The 14,975-nt window shown below is 38.1% G+C and overlaps 2 protein-coding genes across 7 annotated transcripts in view; both read left to right on the forward strand.

The window, feature by feature from the left end:
* The window catches only part of MRPS6 (mitochondrial ribosomal protein S6), a 68,397-nt gene that overhangs the window by 4,811 nt on the left and 48,611 nt on the right, over positions 1-14,975 (forward strand). The window lies entirely within an intron of this gene.
* Positions 1-14,975, forward strand: part of SLC5A3 (solute carrier family 5 member 3) — a 32,322-nt gene that overhangs the window by 4,167 nt on the left and 13,180 nt on the right. For 2 of the 6 annotated variants that reach the window (XM_012446057.2, XM_012446047.2), the window contains exon 1: positions 1-14,975. This exon is cut by the window's right edge and continues 541 nt beyond it. The exons of 3 other annotated variants lie outside the window; for them this stretch is intronic. The gene's annotated coding sequence lies outside the window, so the exon portion shown is untranslated. One more of the 6 variants, XM_012446039.2, reaches the window with a different exon arrangement.

Genomic DNA, 14,975 nt, shown 5'->3' on the forward strand with positions numbered 1-14,975 from the left:
TCCTTCCTCACCACATAATGGTTTGTATCTATGGAGACTGCTTGTCAGAAGTTGACATTCTGCACTAATTTTTCTTTCTTAATTCATAACTTACATATTCAATACTGATGTTTCTAGATTTTAAAGACCTAGGTTATATCTAGTAATTATATGCAGACTGCTATTGAAGCTTCTAACCTTTTAGATTATAAAACCACCTTAAAGAAAATTAAGAGTTAAAAAGCAATGATGGGGGAATTCTGAGGTAATATTTTTCATCTAGTGCCTTTGCTGTGTTTGTACTACTACATGTTTAACTCATCTGAAAGAAACCTGGAATACCAGAATGGGGTTTAACATCAAGGTGGAAGGAAGGGTGGAGAGCGGATGATAAAAATACGGTGTGATTACTTATTTTATAAAAAGCTGTTGCAATTATCAAACTTTTCCTAATTCATGTTCTTAGCTTTGTGTTAGAATTTCCAATATTCTCATGAGTTTGTTTTTAGTGGAAGGCAGTATTTTTAAGACAAGTGTTGTTAACACATGCAGTTACCTCTTATTTAGGGGAGTCCTTTTTTAAGGAATTAGTCAAACGAATGTCTGGTAAGTTATCAACTTATCTAAAGGAAGAACTACCCTTGGGTTTGGAAAAGGACGGTGAATTCACTGCTTACCCTTTTTGTTGCTCTTAGAGCAGGGGTTGGCAGCCTGTGGCTTCCGGGCCATATCTGACCTGTCACCTATATTTTTATGGCTTGTGAACTAGGAAAAGATTTTACAGTTCAATAGGTGGGGGAAAAAACAGCAAGTTTTATGACAGTAGAATTTCATAAAACTTCCACATTTCAGAGTCCATAAGTAAAGTTACATTGGAACATCACCCTGTTCTTTTTACATTTATTATCTGGTCCTTTACAGAAGAAATTTGCCAGCCCCTGATTTAGAGTATATAGACACAATTTGCTAGGTGCAGCTTTTTTCTTGGCTTCCTATGGTACTGTTTTCTAATGTTTGTCCCTTGATTTCTTCCTTCCTCCTCTTTTTTTTTTTTTTTTTTTAAGACAGACTCTTGCTCTGTCGCCAGGCTGGAGTGCAGTGGTGCAATCTCGATTCACTGCAACCTCTGCCTCCTGGGTTCAGGTGATTCTCGTGCCTCACCCTCCCAAGTAGCTGAGATTATAGGCATGCGCCACTAGACCCAGCTAATTTTTGTATTTTTTTTTTTTTTTTTTCAGTAGAGACTGGGTTTCACTGTTGGTTAGGGTGCTCTCGATCTCCTGACCTTGTGATCTGCCCACCTCGACATCCCAAAGTGCTGGGATTACAGGCTTTCTTCCCTTTATGTACAATTTATTTGACCTTTGTGTGGATGATTTGCCGTCTTTTTTTTAACAGGCTGACAATTCTGGCTTTTCCTGCTGTCTTCTGTGCTGGTTATAGCCTCCTGAAGGTCCCCTTGGCACTGCAGACTCAGTGTGGTTAAATACTTTACGTGTTGCCTATTCCAAAAGTTGCCTCTGTTACTGCTTATTTCTTTACATTGCTTCTTTGTCTTCTGTCATCTGGTGCTGAACAAATCCAGTTCTTTCTGTTCCTGCGTTCTCAATCCCATATAGTCGTCTCTGCCCTAGTTGAACTGATCTTGTTTGTTTCTTCCTTGGAGTCTTGCAGTTTCTTAGCTGGTGTCTTCTGACATGCTACCTAGAAATATGCTTGTAGTGCAAATATATGTCCTTGAGATACTTTAAAACAACGAAATAAGTGCACTTTTAACAAGGAAATAGTAGAAAGCATTGTTAAGTGGTGGCTTTCTGATTCCCATACTAATTGATTGTATCAACAACACGTTGCCCAATTACTGCATACTTATCATTTTCAAATACATGAAGCGTGAAGTCGCATCCAAGGCTGCCTCTGATATGACTCCCAACTTGTTTTTTTTTTAACCTCATCTTTCAGTTTTTTTCCACTCTATTTTATATACCCAGTAAACAGAGTTGTGCAGATCCTTATAAATAAAAACCTTTTATTTTGTTTGGTGCTGGCATCATGCTGCTTTTCTGTTTGGAGTGCCCTCCCTTTCCACGTTACCCCACCACCTCCGTGAAAAACTAGTCTCATGTTCTTCCAAGTTCATTTTAACCCATTTGGTACGTTAAACAAATATCAAGGACCTGCACCATTAGGAGTATAGACTAATCATTCCTTGGTTGCAAGGATCTTCACATGTCTCTTATCACACGGATCACTTTCTACTTTGTGTTACAATTAATTGGTGAATATGTTTTACCTCCTTTGCTAGATGACAAATTCTTGAGAGTTGTCTTTCATTTCTATCCTGCCATGCTTTGCACATATGGTAGATACTAAGCTGCCTTGAGTTACTACTGTCGTCTCTCTAAAACGGTGCTTGCTATGATACAGCGTGTTGACCTCATGTGCTAGTAGTTTGCTTTCAAGTCAGTGCACTTCACTCACACTGGGCGAGTTGTATGCTTACCAGAAGTTGTGTTGATTTCCAAGACTATTTTATGACAGGTAATCTTCTGTAAAATACTTTAAATATCATGTGAGCTGATGAAATGAGTGCAAACCTTTATTTCCTGAAAACCAAGTTGGATTCTTTGGGAAGACTTGATAAAAGGTGAGTCATTAAAATAATGGCCATAGAATTAGATATGGCTGAAGTAACTCAAAGTTTGAGAGGAAAAATAGCAATAGGAGAATTCTGTATCTGGAGTGTTCTACTAGGATCTCTTAAAACTTTCCACTTTAATGAAGCTGAAACTGGAAATTGTAGATTATGCCATTTGTAGATGTTGCTTAGATCAAGCAGAAGGAACTCAAATCATCATTGATCCCATTCTGCAAATGCTTTGACGCCCATATTGAGGTTTGCAAATAAATGTATGTTTGTGTGTTAAATACTTAAGGTACGTATATATGATTTTATGACTGGATATAGCTTTGGGTATGAAGGCTTCTGCTTTAGAAAAGTGCTCTGATTTTTTTGTTTTCTATTATATATGAGTTGAAAACCTTTTAAGATCTGAAATGAAGATAGTGCATGTGTTACCATAGAACAAAAAAAGACTGGTACTGAGAGACTAGAAGGAGCTTTAGAGGAGATGGAGTGGGTTTTGGATTCTAGCACCTACTTCCTAAGGATGTTAATCTTTTTGGATCCTCAGTTCCTCCTTTGTAAAATGGAAGTAATTAATCTGGGAGGGCGTTTGAAGATAAAGTGGTTAAGTGTAGTCCTGACATTAAAGTAGCTGTGATCTCAGTCAAGTTGCTGTGAACTTCATTGCCTAGTTTTTCATTCCCAGTTTATTGATGAAGAAACTCCGAAAGATGAAACTTATATCTAAGTTTATTTCATCAGAATCACAAACAGTCAAACCTGAAATACAGTTCTTGCTCAGTAAATGTTTGAATTAGTGGTGTTGATGTTACTACTATGCTCCCATCTATTATTGCCATGAGGGGTGTGGGCCTGGTTTTGCTAGCTTTTTTTCTGTCATCTTACTAACATCCAGAAATCCAGATTTTATAGGAAATCTGTTTTTTTTTTTTTTAAAGATGTTGCCAACTAATTGAAGAATACTTAGGTACCATGGATCAAATGTAATGTGTCTATGGGTTGGGTTGGTGCTCATTTCATAATCTAGATATTCAGATAATTAGCTGTAGGTGGCCTGTAAACCTCTTAGCATTTATGTTGACAAAGCCCACCTTGTTAATTGGTCACTGGTTTACAGTAGGACTAATTTCAGTAATGGCAGTTCTTAAAAGTAGAATCTATAGTTTTGGATCGTTGGCTTTTATGTGTCCATTTACGCTAAACTGTAGATGTAGCCTTCAGAGTTGCACAGTGTAAACTGTCAGGGAGTGATATTCATAATCCACTTTTTCTTTCAGTGTCTGAGTGATTGCTTATTTTAAGCATGTATTAGTACTTTTAGTTTGTACCCATTGTATCAACCTCTTAGGTGTTTGAAATACTACTGGCATGCAAAGATTGCTTTGTTTAGAAAATATTGTTTTTGCTCAGTGTGTATCTATGGAATTAAAAGTAGTTTACCCATGATCCTGGAAAATAGTATTACCACAAAAAAAATTCAGGTGCTGTCTTAGTAAAGAGTATAGAGCCAGGGGGGTGATGAGATTTTTATTTGTGACCAGGCTTTGTGTTTCCATAAAATAGAAGCCAAGTTATTAACTTGACTAACCATTTTTTTGTCTTTTGTTTTTTCCACTCCCACTCCAGATAGATGACATCAAATTGCAAATAAAACTAACTCAGATCCCAGGTTGTTCTTACCTACCTTTTGACCCATGGTATAATTAACTTGTTTTGCTTCCCCTTCCAATCATTTTTACTATGATTACAGTCAAAGGTAAGGGAATTTCTATCCACTTTGGGCATACTTCAGTAGAAGTTGATGTAGATGAAAGCTTAAAAATGAAATTGCAAGTGAAAGCACAAACTTAGCAAAACTTTATTGGAACCCTCAATCCTCATAAACTGGCATTTATCTGCTTCTGCCCCAGAATTAAGAATTACTGGTTTTGCTTTTGTTTAAACTTCAGTTTTTAAAAGTTTTTCCTACCTGGTAGTTTCACCTACCCTGGTGGTTAAGTGCTTTGTCAGGTGAAGAATCCAGGTGCAGTTATGGTAGCCAGGTTGCTGTGGATATATAATCCAGTTTGAGAAAATTCTCATCTTGGTAATCAGAAGTACAGTGTTGTGGTTGCATTTCAGCTGCTGGGAATATGCTCCTGTGAATCCATGTGTAGTCTTTGCTTCTGTTAGAAAGGTGCCGAATCAGTATTAAGTTCCAGATACCTGCTCCCTTTTCAGTTTGTGCTCAGATGTCCTGTATATGAATTCTGAATATAAAACATCTGTTCAGTCTGGTTTTGGTTCAGATTTAAGGTGAATTTGTGTTGCTCAGTTGAAAAGCTAAATTTGAGAGCAGGCTCTTTGTCAGGCATGTTGTAGGAAAGGCTCTTTGTCAGGAATGGTACTGAAGAGTGTGAGTTTTTCTGGAGTGCAGTGGTGTGATCTCGGCTCACTGCAACCTCTGCCTCCTAGATTCAAGCAGTTTTCCTGTCTCAGCCTCCCGAGTAGATGGGATTACAGGTGCCTGCTACCATGTCTGGCTAATTTTTTGGAGAAACTGGGTTTCACCGTGTTGGTCAGGCTAGTCTCAAACTCCTGACCTCAGGTGATCTGCCCACCTCAGCCTCCCGAAGTGCTGGGATTATAGGTGTGAGCCACTATACTCTGTGTGGTTTTGTTTTTTAATGCTGTTAAGTAAGCAAATGACCCAGTCATGGGTTGTTTTGATTGCCATTCTTCTGTTGGTGTACTGCTTGCCTTCTGTTTTGTGTACAGTCATATGAGAAAACAATTGTATGAAGTATAATATCTTGAAGCTTTAAGACACTAAGTTTCCATTAGGGAGTATAAATCTGGAAGACTTTGGTAGCACTATTGGTCTCATGGGAATGCCATTCTCATGTGTGGACTAAGTAAGGGCCAGGAGTTTTTGCAAATTCCGTGTAAAAAAATTGAAGAAAACATTTTTCCTAATGTCATTTTCTTAAGTATTTTATCCGATTAGGATGGACTCATTGGAAACTATTGATAACTTCAAGATTTCCTATCATTTGGCATCCAAAGAAAACAGATGTGATCCCATTTCTCTGGATTTCTGTATTCCTCTACTTTTCCTATGTTTGCAATACAAGAGGAAAATCCAGCTGCCTTTATAATCTAGAATACCATGCTTCTGTTTTTATTTCTTAGGTTTAATTCAGAACATAATTTCTACAAGTCCCACCAAACACTGTTAAAGTTACCCTATTTGTGCTTTTACTTCTTGAGTGTTATATTCACCAAACCTGGGGAAAATTAGAAGATTTTAAAGTTTTCCAACTTAAAGTATCTTTCAGAGGAAATACCCCAATTTCTGAATCTTCTAATTATAACTTGGCCTGGAGAATTAGAATATGGTCTAACAGGAAGATGCTTGTGCCTAGGTTTTCTGCCTTAGTCACGTGGAAAGTTGAGTAGAAACTGTTAGTATCTGTTCTTTCTAGACACAGTTTTTTTCTAGGAACATAAAATTGGAACCAAGTAGGCTGAGAACAAAAAAACCCCACAAAGTTGTGACCTGGTTGGATGTTTTACCTCTACAGCAGCTATAAACTTTATAGTTACTAGCCTTTGAGGGAAGATAGATGAGTTGGTTAATAATGCCTAACCTTAGCAATTGATTGAAGTAGGGGTGCAGGGGTAGGTGTGTATATGTATTTAAGATATATATATATATAAACATACATACATATTACACACATAGATATATAATTCTCTTGAATCTTCAGCCATCTTAAGGTTAGGTAGAGTGATTTCCATTTTACAAATGAAAACTGAAGAATTAAAACAGACTTGGGCATATATAACGGTAAATACAGTAGTTTAATGAAACTTGGTATTGTATCTATCACTCAGCTTCATCTGTTAATCTTGATTTCCAGTCTCCTCACTTCTATTTTCTTAAAAGTTTTTTCTTTAATTTCCCTTGGCTATCATGACTAAAAGAAATTCAGACTGTAAGAGCAGTTCATTTAACACTCGTATGATTTTTGGCTAGATCAGTATAATTGTTAGAATATGCCGTATTTTCTTTTTGATAATCTGCATTATTTTGAGAGTTGCAGACATCTTGACATACTTTTCTTAGGAATGAGGGAGGGCCTTCTTCCTAACTACAACATAGCCATCGCATTCAAAATTAACATTGATACAATACTACCACCAAATGTTCAATTCATATTGAAATTTACACTGTTCTCCAGTAATACTTTTTAGTGTTTTAATTCAGTATTCAGTCAAGGATCATATATTTACTTGTTTAGTCTCCTTGAACAGTTCCAAAGCCTTTGTCATTAATATCAGTGGCTCTTTGAAGAGCTTTGGAGTCCAGGCCCACTGTTTTGCATAATCCTTCACTTTGTAGTTGTCTGTAGTTGCATTTTCATGATTAGAGTTAGACATTGTTGACAAATGAATATTCCATAGGGATGTCAGTCCATCACATCGGCAGGCATGCCACTTTGTTAAGCAATCATTTGGTTATGTGGCATTCACCAGAATGCCATAGGGTACATAATTGTAAATGTACCCTATTTCCCTTTTGTATTAAGTGATCTATGGAGTAACAAACCTGAAACTGAATATTTTGTTCTCCAACAATCATTCGTTTTAGCATCTGTTAGTGACTGAATTGTTTATTGTAGGAATACTTCAAAGCAAACGTAGATATATCATTTCATCTGTAAGTAATTAGTATGTAAGAAATAAGGACTTTTAAAAAAACAACAGTAGTGCCTTTATCACACCTAACTACAATTCCTTAACATCTAATGTTGATGTTCAAATTCCCTGAATTGTCTAAAGTGTCTCTTAGAGTTTTGGTTGACTCTGAATCTAAACAAGGTCCACAAGTTATGTTTACTTAATATTCTTAAGTCTCTTACTCTGTAACAACTTCCCACACTCTTTCCCTCTCTGGATTTGGCTGATCCCTTCTGCTGTTTTTTATATGTTGTTCTATTCCAGGTAATTTCTGTAGACCCATAGGTAGAAATTTAATTAGATTTAGGTTTTGTTTTGTAAGAGTACTTAAGTGGTCTTGGGAGGGATAGATCACATCAGGAGGGCACATGTCTGCTTTTTAGAGATAAGATTAATTGCTGGTGTGGGTACAGATGTTGTCAGTGTCATCCATCCATTTTGAAGCCCTCCAGCAGCCATTCTCCTGAAGGTTTTAGCATCCCTGTACTCATAGCCTAGGTGCATTACTTCAGGTCTTACCAATGGTGATTTTTCTCATTGCATTATTCCGTCTGCATCAGCTGGATTTTATCTGACGTGTGTTTATTTCTAGTTTGTGGGTGTGTGTATGTGTGTGTGTGTGTGTCTTCCTGAAAAGTGTTGTAAAAGGGTGCATTCTTCTTTATTTCAGAGAGGGTGTTCATGAACTCCCTTAGTGATCCTCTCAAATGTCCTCAGTTTTCTCATTTGTAAGTTGGGGATCATTATGTCTACCTCTTGGGGTTTTTGTGAGGATTAGATGAGCTCAAACATATAGTGTGAAAATAGTGCTTGGTGCATGGTGTTTGGTAAATGCTAGTTACTAAGTTAACTTATTTGGTTTTGTGGGAACTCTGAACGCAAGTGTAATGGAGAGGTGAAAGAGGGAGTTCTTCATGAGTTGACATCAGGGTGCTTGGGCTTGTGTCGAGTGAGCTGAAGGGAATTGTCGTTTGCAGGCACTGACCTACTCTTTCAGCTGTGTGGAAACAGTTGCGAGACAAACACGCACAGGGATGGTCTACACATAGCACTGCACACTAGGTGGTGGATGTCAACAATTGCAGCGGTTAAACCTGGAACACATTCCACAATGGAGTTAGCACAGTGAAGGGAAGTGGGTCACTCTGGTGGTAGGTTGCGAGAGAGATGGTGGCTCCAGATACAGGTTTTTACTATGTCATGGTCCACTGAGTTTTTTTTTTTTTTGGAGTGGAGTCTTGCTCTGTTGCCAGGCTAGAGTGCAGTGGCACAATCTCAGCTCACTGCAACCTCTGCCTTCTGGGTTCAACCTGCCTCAGCCTCCCGAGTAGCTGTGAATGCAGGTGCTCGCCACCACACCCAGCTAGGTTTTGTATTTTTAGTAGAGATGGGGTTTCACCATGTTGGCCAGGATGGTCTCTATCTCTTGACCTTGTGATCTGCCTGTCTCGGCCTCCCAAAGTGCTGGGACTACAGGCGTGAGCCACTACTCTCGTCGGCCCCACTGAGATTTTTATCTGAATGAACATAGTTGTTTAGTTCAGTTTGCCTTGTCATTCCACACACCCTCAACTGGAGCTATTCAAGATTGCAGATCACTGGTAGGGGAGGGAGGAGGCACTTTTTCTCTTTAGGCCTCTTTAATCTGCATGTCTTGTTGCTTAAAAAACCCACTGTTGATAGTAATATAGGATATTGGAAGTTTAGCAGTCCTGATGGTGAAGAACTTAGTTGTTAATATTTGACTTGTTTGTTTAACAAACATTTGGGCACCTGTAGTGTGTAAGATGGTGTTCTGGACACTAGGACACATCAGAACAACACAGACAAGATTCTATCCTCATGGAATTTACATACATGGTAGTGAGGAGACAGAGGACACTTAAGTTTTATAGCATATTAGGTGTTGAGTGCTATGGATAAATAACAAGGCTGGAGAGGAGGTGTTGAGATGGTCAGGGAAGTTACTTTTGTGCAAAGACATAGAGGAGGGCAAGTTTTGTGGAAATCTAGGGGTATAAAGTTGCCTGCATAGGGAATGGCCAGTCCCAGTGGCTGGTTTGGTCCATTGTGATGAAAGGGGTGACTGCTTGCTGTGTTAGTTTCCTGTAGTGGGCCAAGGGCAGAAGCATGGAGACAAGGGGCCAGGACAGTGATCGGGATGTGGTGGGATGGTGATTGGAACCAAGGTGCTAGTAGTTGTCTTTGATTCTGGATATATTTTAAATAGAGCCAACAGGCTTTGCTGATGGATTGATTGCATATGGGTTGAGGGGGAAAGTGAGCAGTCAGGATGACTAAAATTTTTGGACTGAGCAATAGTGAGGATGAAGTTACTATTCTGAGATGGGGAGGATTGAGAGTAGAACAGGTTTTATGGGCAAAGGCAAATTATTCATAACCCTGAACAACAGGATAGGCAACTACAACACTTCATCCATTAAGAGCAGTGGTCTATAGATTTTACTGTGAGAACCCTTGCATCTGTAGATTGTACAGCTAGTTCTTTTGATGTTTTAAAGTTGTGGGAGTTGATAAAGATTGGCTCAGATAGAATCATATAGCCCCCGTGGTGACTGGGTCAAGTATAGAATAGACCTTAAGACATATTTTTCACCCTTTGGTGGAATGACTAATTAACACTGATAAGAAGAATGAAGGCAGAAAGCCTTGAACTTGGATGGTGAGAACATCAATAAGTTCTGGTCTTAACAGCTGGCTCATCAGGGCTTTGCTGCTGTATGTGAAGTCTATGCCTGGGACTTCTTTTTGCTTTTAATCTCTTCATTTTCTCCATACACATCCATTCACATGATCACACAAAGAATTTCAACTGGTTTTTATCTTATGTGCTGTTTGCAGTCTTATTTTGTTAACAGTTGCTACATAACCATCTTGGGTTTTCTCTTCGAGCACAACTTTTTAAACATGCATGTTCTTGAATGATGAATGATCTTTTATCAGTATCATTAGTGTTCCTGCCTGTCAGTAAGGAAATGTCCTTTTCATCAAAAGTGTAATATTGCATAGTGATTAAGGGCAGAAGCTATTCAGATACATAGATGTGAGTGCACGTCCTTGCTTTATTTAACACAGACAGCTGTGGCCTGGGGTGAGTTATACTACCTACCTCCTTGGCTTCAGTTTTCTCATCTGTAAAATAGTCATAATAATTGCACTTATCTCATGGTTATGAGCATTAAGTAATGCATGTAAAACTAGACACAGTACCTAAATAGTGTTAGGACTTAGGTTAGTGTCAGATTTTTAAAATTTCCATTATTTATAACTCACTTATCTTTGATAAACAATCTTTTACAAGCAGATAGTGTTAAGCCTCTTGAATTCTCATTGAGTTACACAAATGTTTGGTTGCGATTACATGGCAATAGGCACTGCTGCTCTGTTATTTCATATTTTCTTTTCGAGATTGTCTTACTCTGTCACCCAGGCTGGAGTGCAGTGGCGTGATCTCGGCTCACTGCAGCCTCCGCCTCTCTGGGTTCAAGCAATCCTCTTTCCACAGCCTCCTGTGTAGCTGGGATTTCAGGTGCATGCTACCACACCCGGCTGATTGTTATGGGGTTTTTTTTGTTATTGTTGAGATGGGATTTTGCCCTGTTAGACAGGCTGGTCTGGAAGTCCTGGCCTCAAGTGATCCACCTGCTTTGGCCTCCCAAAGTGCTGGGATTACAGTTGTGAGCCACCATGCCCAACCTGTTGTTTCACGTTTTCATTTATCTTTAACAAAATGGGTTGTTGGAGTTTGCTCCAAATGTGATCTAGTATTCACATACATGTTAAAACCAGTAGTAGTTTCATAGTTGTTCTTTCCTCCCCAACTGCCATATCTAGGTCTTATTTCTCTGAAATATCTTCAAAAAAAATTCATGATGAGCCAAACTTATTGATAGAATCAGGTTAAAAAGAATAAAATGAATATATCTTGGGCGGAGTGTATATGGATGAAGTAAATCTGGTGGTTTATGAGCTTTTCTAGTTGAATAAGATTTTGAGGAAATAGTTTACTTGGAAAATTCCAAATCCATTCTTCACCCCTCCTGCTCCTGCCCCAGGAGAAACTGGTAAAAGTAGAGCTGTTCTGGTGGTAGAGGGTTGGGAGGAGAGCCACAGTCCCTCTCTACTCTGCCTCCACTTCACTGTCTGAATACAGCTTGAGCACTGTTTGAGTCCAATCAGGGCTTCATATAATAACTTTTAAAAACTTGAAGGGTGCAAGTTTAATAGAAATGTTTTGTCAAAAAGATTTAAGGGCAAATTTTTTATATTTTAGGGATGATTAAAACAATATGGTACAGGTTGAATATCCCTTATCTGAAATGCTTGGGACCAGAAGTGTTTTGGATTGTGGGATGTTGCATAGTACTTAGTGGCTGAGCATCCCAAATCTGAAAATCCCAAATCCAAAATGCTCCCGTGAGCATTTCCCTTGAGCATCATGTCAGTGCTCAAAAAGTTTAGGATTTGGGAGGAGCATTTCAGATTTCAGATGTTTGGATTAGGGATACTTAATCCATAGTGTTGTCCTTAGCTCCACTTAATTTTAAAACTGGCTGGAGTTCATGTCAGTTATATTAGAGAAACCACCTGTTTTGCTCTTTGTGTCATTGATGAACCACTACAATATCCTTGCTCCACATTTTTAAGGTAAGTAGGGGTGAGGACAGTCCTGGTGTGAGTACACATACACTTTGCTCTTTACTGGTCGTCTATCCACGACTGGAATTTGCTTTCCTAGACCTTGAGTCAAGGTGACAAAAGTGAAAGCATGTACGAAAAGTCTTAAGAATTTTATGTAAATTTTTTCTATTTTACTTTAGGAGGTAATAGTTGATGAGGTAGTTGGGAGTCTAAAATGTTGGAAAGAACTGCATCTTTAATGCATTATTGTATCTAATTCTTCTATATAAATAACTTGTGAAGATTCTAATATGCCTTGTACATAGTTGACAGTTTGAAAGGAACCAGTATCACTTCTAGTATATTCAGGATATATATTCTAGTATATTCAGGTTGTAGGAAGTAAACTGACGTTTACTGAACCACCTTCGTATTGTACTAGGCAATACTAGCTTTTTCTGTGTTACTTATTCCTTATTAAACCATAAGGAGCGAGTTGGTTTCATTTTAAAAGCCAGACAGTTGAGACTTGTTGAGGCTCTTAGGGATGAAGTTGTTGCCTGAGATCCTACAGTTAGGAAGTGATAGAGCATGGAATGCAGCCCTTCAAAGCTGTGCTGTTTTCTTCTGTACCATGATCTTACAGATTATGAAATCTGTCTGCTGGGGTGGGAAGAAAACAAGCTTGGGTATGCCCCCCCCGACTTTTTTTTTGGTAGGTTACACAAATGTGATTGTAATTCAGGTAATTAGGTTTTCAGAGGTGTCTATGTGTTCTATACCCCTTAAATTATTAGCTAGTTAAGTGAAGATTTTTCATTTTGATCAGAGGATGAGCAGGGCTCATCAAGCCTACCATTGACAGAGTGCTGGGCTAGGCCTCTCATATCGTACCTTGAGTGGGTGGTTTGTAAATTGAATCCAAAGCTAAAGAGGTGATTGGTCACATTTAAGGTTATTGTATACTACCCTTTGCAGGCCTGCGTGTGTCATTGAACTTATGACTTGATTGAGTTTAGGAGATCATTTTCCTTGTTCCTTGTTTGGTTTTTATGGCATATGGCAGGTGATTTTTTTTTTGATAGAGTGCCCGTATATCCTGCAGTTTACAGAATTATTGTTCCAGAATAATGTTCTGGTTTGGAAGATAAATTATGTGGTTATCCAGATACTACAAGAGAGATCTGGTCATTATAACTAATTATACTTTGGTCAACGTGGTTATATTACCTTAAGGAGTGCTTATTTAAATTTGGTCTTACCTTTTTTCTCTTATTTGGTCAGATGCAGCAAATATTTATATTTACACTTCTCTATTTGGATTAATTCTTCAGTTGCAGTTTAATTTATCCAGATAAATGGAATAGAACCAAAATTGCATTCTAATTCTGTGCAAAACAGTAAAATACTTTCCGAGAAGGATGCCTTTTCTTTTGGGAAGAGGGAGAATCTGCTCTGTTTCAAAGCACCTTTGTGTTCGAGGTTTGGCCAAATACGTCCATCACCACTAGAGGACTGTTTGTTTTTGCATTCTACCAGTATTACTTCCATTACAAAAGTTTTTTTAAGGAAAAAAAATAGTAGTACCAAGGAACCTGTCTACATGCTTTTCATAACTATACCTATTTTATTGTCTCAATTTTTACTTGAGAGGTTTGCCTGAATGGTGAACTGTGTGTGACAAAAGGCATATATAAATATAAAAATACAAGTTAAAAAACCTCATGTTAGTTGAAGATTCTTCCATGTATATTCTTGTAAAAATAAGGGAACCCTGGAACCCAGTGCTCATTGTATTTTGTTGAAGAAATGTTCACTTCTTTAAAAGGAAGGAAAACATATACATAACTTTATATTTTATTTGGAACCATTTTAAGGCATGTATAGTTTATCTCTTGAAAGACTGAAATTCAAGGCTGTGACTATGACTAGAGTGTAAAATTTAGCTGTATTGCATTATAGTGTTTTATATATTTCTGCAAACTAAATTGACCTGTTTTTTGGTTTTGTTTTTCCTTTTCCAGTCTTTACCAGGTGCTGGTCTATGGATGTATTTTGTTTAAATTGGAAAAAATCTAAAAACCTACCCACAGACTGGTATGGTATCCAGTGAGAAGGGAACTGTCCACAGTGGCTTTGAAGGATCTAAGGAAACCTAGGCAGAGAGTTGAGAATTCAACCTTGAGCTAATGTTTGGCTACTCTGCTGCCTCTCCTTGTGGGCAGAGCGACTTTACTAGAGAAGTTAGGAGTTAGGGCTAGCATGAGAACTTGATGCAGTTTGAGCATTCAACAGGCAGCAGAATATAGCTTTTATATCAGAATTGACAGTGAAAAAGTGTTGCTGATAGTAACAGTGCTTCCCAGTGATTGAGGAAGTGCTTGTTTTCTTTTTGAGCAGCAGTTACTGTGACATATACCCCACCCTATTCCACCCTGCCCCCAGATAAACCCAGAAATACCCACTTGTTCTTCTCTCCCTTCTTTGGAAAGCACATGGTTGCTGCTGCCATTGGGAAGAGTGATACTCGATCAGCCAGCTAGCCTCCTGAAAATTGAAACAAGTGGCCAGAGGATGACTTGGATGGATGTTGGGTAGCAGAGAGAGCCCTGGAGGCAGGGTTTCATAACTGCAAACAGCAGTTTTCATTGTAATTGATGAGCTTCCCTTATGCAGAAACATTTAAAGGTACCCTTTTAAATAATGTTTACTAATCATCTGATTAAATTTTATTAAAAATTTGGATGATTCTTCATAATATCACAGTGTTTAAAAACTTGAAAGTGTTTAGGGGTGGGGAAGGTGGTCATAGAAACATGATCAGCTTCAGGATTTGGCATGTATGAAATGATAATACATTTCAACTTTTAAGATTTTTTTTTTTTTGCTTTTCTCTGACAATTTTATTTATGTCAGCCATTGAGACTTAGAAAGGATTTAAATCACTTTTCATAGCACAATTATTGTAGTGCTTAATTCTTTAAAA

Source organism: Aotus nancymaae, unplaced genomic scaffold (assembly GCF_030222135.1).
Source record: "Aotus nancymaae isolate 86718 unplaced genomic scaffold, 86718_ANA_hifiasm-v0.15.2.pri h1tg000022l_1, whole genome shotgun sequence".
Lineage (NCBI taxonomy): Eukaryota > Metazoa > Chordata > Mammalia > Primates > Aotidae > Aotus > Aotus nancymaae.